The 4,933-nt window shown below is 44.0% G+C and overlaps 1 pseudogene; it reads right to left on the bottom strand.

The window, feature by feature from the left end:
• Positions 1–2,133: 2,133 nt before the first annotated feature.
• On the bottom strand, positions 2,134–3,223 carry LOC118782461 (annotated as a pseudogene).
• Between the last annotated feature and the right edge of the window lie 1,710 nt (positions 3,224–4,933).

Genomic DNA, 4,933 nt, shown 5'->3' with positions numbered 1-4,933 from the left:
AATAGCCATGGTGAAAATTAAGAAATGATTAAATCATAAATCCTCTTTAAAAATATAATTTTAATTTCAGAGGACAAAACCCAGAACCGGTTTCCTAGCATGTAATTCATCTCTTCGTCGTGATTGGTCATTTGGTACATGTACGTGTAAATGTTTATTTGCATATAGAGCAGGGAAGTGAGATCCGATTACAAGTGGTCAATCGAGGCGCATTCTAACGCCAGGTGTGAACTGACGTACTTAGAGCTGTCCACTTGTGATCAGATTATCCAAGACACATGTTAATCCCGGGTGTGAACAGGGTCTACATGTCAAATGTTAATCTGGTTAGAGTGAGGGGATACCTAAGACTGAGTAAACCTTTATATCCTAAAAACCGCTCGTCATAGCACTACATTTTACATTTACATTTATTTATTTAGCAGACACTTTTATCAAAAGCAACATACAAAAGTGCATAAGTATAGCGACAGTACGGAGACAGGATGTGTACAGTTCCACAATGAGACAGTAGTTCTCAGCTGGGAGAAAAGTCTGTTTGAGGACACAGTACTAGCTAATTTATACAACTACAGGATATAGGGCAACTAACAAGATCCAACTTCAAAACAGAGTATGGAGGGGCAGGGGGGAGTATTTCCAGGATGGGGAGATAAGCAGGCCCATGCCACCTCCTCTGCCTGAGGCCCGTGGAGTGTGAGAGAAGGAGTATGAGGAGGACAGGGCAGCAAGGGTGGCGGTATTGTCTGGGGAAATCCAGGTCTCAGTGAGTGCCAGGAACTGGAGTGACATGGTCTCACCGTAGGCCATGATGAATTCTGCCTTTTGAGCCCATGACTGGCAATTCCATAGCCCACCCTCCACTGAGAGCACCTCGGAGGAGAACAGAGGAGGACAGACTAAGTTAGCCAGGTTGCATTTACGGGAGTTATATCTCCTGGAACAAGAGGAAGAGTGGACAAGGATAGGAAGGTGGCACATGGCGTAATGAGTAAAGGGTCTGGTGATAGGAAATTGAGGAGATGAGTCAGAAAAAACGCTGATAAAATTGCTGTGCGAAATGACAACAAGGCTGCCATATTGGATACTGCATACTAAATACCTGTGATGCTAATTAGCGTGATCAAACAAACAAAGCACAAATAGCTGGTAACAGCTGAGCACAGGTGATACTAATCAATGATTAACACCACAATAGAATGAAACTGGTCACTGCAAACACGAAGTTAATTACAACTACAGCTGACAAACAACTATCAACGATTAAAAGCGATACACTTATCCGTGTCCTACACGAAGACGCCGCAAAGCCAATGCACACACTAAAGACATTGTGAGAATTTGCACAAGTGCACCTCTGTTTTGATGTATAATTCATGCATGTAGAGCCAGAATTTTTGGAGATGCAGCAGTTTAAAAAGTTTGAATCCTGTCTTTTTGAATGGGGGTTAAATTAGATTGTTTTTAAATATCATTAAAACTATAAAACTACAAATTTATAGAAGTACAAGCACACCAATGGTGAATGAACCAGACGATTTGGTGTTGGTTTGGTGTTTGTAGTGCGAACAGTTTAGGTGCACCTATAGCTAGAAGAAAAAAATAACATTTGTGTGCATTTTCTAATGCCTGCTTGCATTATTGACCATACGCGCAAACTATTGGAGTTGTCGTCTTCCACCCCCCTCCCCCCTTCAGGCAACCACACTAACTATCAGTCTACTGAAATAACTACAGTCTCCATGAGCTGCAATATTATATTTACATTTACATTTATTTATTTAGCAGACGCTTTTATCCAAAGCGACTTACAAAAGTGCATACAGTAAGTATAGCGACAGTACGGGGACAGGATGTGTACAGTTCCACAATGAGACAGTTCTCAGCTGAGAGCAAGGTCTGTTTGAGGACACAGTACTATTAGATTTGTACAATTACAGCCTATAGGGCAACTAATACGATACACTTTCAAACGGCGGACTCCGACAACTTCAAACGGCGCAATGAGCGTCAGGGTAAACGTCAAGGCGGCAACAAGAAACAATTTAAAAAGCACAATTTAAAAAGCACAGCAATTTACGACAGCACTGATGGGCGGGGGGGCAGCAATTGTGTGCTGGGTCAGTCCAGGTAGAGTCTGAAGAGGTGCGTCTTCAGGCCCCGTCTGAAGGAATGGGGTGAAGGAGCTGTCCGTAGCGAGACCGGGAGTTCGTTCCACCACTGGGGAGCGATGTAGGTGAAACGCCGATGTCTGGCAGAACGAGCACCTCCTGCCTTGACCATGCAGGGAGCGAGGCGTCCAGTTGCTGCTGAGCGCAGGGGTCGGGCTGGTGTGTAGGGCTGGATGAGTTCTTCAAGGTAGGCAGGGGCTGTCCTGTTGATTGCAGAGAAGGCGAGGGTCAGGGTCTTGAATCTGATCCTGGCAGCGACAGGAAGCCAGTGGAGGGATTTCAGCAGGGGAGTAACATGGGAGAATTTGGGGAGGTTGAAGATCAGTCGGGCAGCTGCATTCTGGATGAGCTGGAGAGGCTGGGTGGTGCTTGCTGGGAGGCCTGCGAGGAGAGCGTTGCAGTAGTCCAGTCGAGGGAGAACTGTGGCCTGGATAAGGAGCTGCGTCGTGTATGTTGTCAGGAACGGACGAATTCTCCTGATGTTGTGGAGGAGGAATCGGCAGGCCCGTGACGTGCGAGCAATGTACTCCTTGAAGTCCAGGTTACTGTCGAGGATGATGCCCAAGCTCTTTGCTGACTGAAAGGATGGTATTGTGGTGCCATCGACGGTGATGGAGAGGTCATGCAGGGGGGCCGGCTGGGATGAAGAGCAGTTCCGTTTTACTGAGGTTCAGCTTCAGGTGGTGGGATGTCATCCATTTGGAGATGTCAGCCAGGCATGCAGAGATTCTTTCATTGACCTGGGGGGTAGAGGGAGGGAAAGAGAAAAAGAGTTGGATGTCGTCAGCATAGCAGTGATAGGAGAAGCCATGTGATTTGATAACTGAGCCAAGAGAGTTGATATAAATTGAGAAGAGTAGGGGTCCCAGTACTGAACCCTGTGGAACTCCTGTAGTGAGGGGGGTGGGTGCAGAGGTGGAGCCTTTCCAGTAGATCTGGGAGGATCTACCAGTCAGGTAGGACTTGAACCAGGAGAGGGCAGTTCCAGAGATGCCCATCTCAGACAGCTTTGATAATAGTGTCTGGTGGTTGACTGTGTCGAAAGCAGCGGAGAGGTCGAGGAGGATGAGGACAGATGACAAGCTGGAGGCTCTAGCAGTGTGGAGAGCCTCTGTCACGGCCAGGAGTGCCAAAAAGTGCTTTATTGGCAGGACGGACAATTGCTGTGTTGCCAAAGCAACAAGATGAAGAACACATCAATTAATCATGTATAACCATATGAATTAAAATAAAACATATACACACCAGTGGTGGCTGGTGGTTGTAAAAGCAGAGGAGGAAGGAAGGTGCGCTTGGTGAAGTTTGGTGGTGTTGGTGGTGGGGTTAGTGAGGGCATATGCAGGCATGTATAACCCAGACACATTTAAAGCAACAGTAAGGACTTTTGGTCTCCAACTGGTGAGCTAACTACCTAAAAGACACAAAATACAACAACAGCACAATAAGCATTCTGACTGGTGTCTTTTTGGGATATAGTTGGCAATGTTGTGCTGTCAAAGCAGTTCTTACATTTTCAAGGGGTGGTCGACCACAGAACTACATAGTGCATAGCCAGGGAGGCTAGTGGGAATGACAGATGTGTTCTGTCCTTCACATGACCATATACTATAAAAATGAATTTGAAGATGACACCAAAACTAGTTGCCAATAAAAATATACATAAGAAGTGGTAAATTGTTGCGTTCTGTTGTTTAAAGTCAAATTGCTAGAATTTAAAAACAGCTTGCTACAATGATTGAAACTGATAAATTGTAGTCTTAGAGTGAACGGGACGTGCCAGGTTTAAGATAATTACTGAGGGTACACGGGCATTCATTTGAAAAAGATGTCGACAACCTTGAACAACGACTGCGCATCTCGCCCCCTCGGAACATCGAAAAAACCCAGAAAACGTTTCTGAATAGTCAGTGGTGGTGGGTGAGCTGGAAACAGGGGTAGCGGAAATATTACCAAACAAATAATTCACAGAATAATTGACACCAATTGTAAATAGAGTAAATGATTATGCTCGCCAAACAGCGCAGATTGTCTGTAGTTTGTGTGCTTGCGAAAGCTACAACGTGAAATTGTTCAATTAACAAGGATGGCATTTATCGATGTAAATTACGTTAAATGCTCATGACACATCACAGCTTTTGTGAGGTCTGTGTTCTAAACGTTATTGTTCATTGCACTCAGCCTAACCTGAAAGTTTATTCTCAGTAATTTAAATGGATTTAACTAAATTTACCCCCGTTTTGTAATTTGTATTTTTTTTTAACACAAGAACGCTATAATTTGAAACATCAAGCTTTGGGATTATTTGCCACTTAATTATTCAAATTGCAATCCTTGTTATTTTGAGCATTGAAAGTAATTTAAAGGGTATTTAAAGTAATTTAAAGGGTAGGGGGCGCTGTCGGTATTTTGACACGGGGAGACGATTTTTGTGGCTTCGAAGTGTTAAAATAGTAATATTATCAGTATTTTAACAGGGAAGTTCTTTTGGAAGTTTATTTTTCCCTGGAATTTTAGGGAGGATGATCCTCTCTTTCCTCAATGGACGAGCCTCCTCTGACACAGACAGGTTAAATTAGTAACTAATAAACATGAATCAACAATAAACATTATATCCAACAGTAAACTATACATCATCACATGTGGCCACAAACTGGGCTGCTAGTGGGGATGTGAGCCCCTCTCACATTCTGACTGACATTTTGCCTGTGTCAGCCAATTGGTCAAAGTATGGGAGGACTGGTTTAATGTTTGAAATGAAAATT

Source organism: Megalops cyprinoides, chromosome 8 (assembly GCF_013368585.1).
Source record: "Megalops cyprinoides isolate fMegCyp1 chromosome 8, fMegCyp1.pri, whole genome shotgun sequence".
Taxonomy (NCBI): domain Eukaryota; kingdom Metazoa; phylum Chordata; class Actinopteri; order Elopiformes; family Megalopidae; genus Megalops; species Megalops cyprinoides.
The sequence above is the reverse complement of the archived record's forward strand: the minus strand, read 5'-3'. Positions and strand labels throughout refer to the sequence as shown.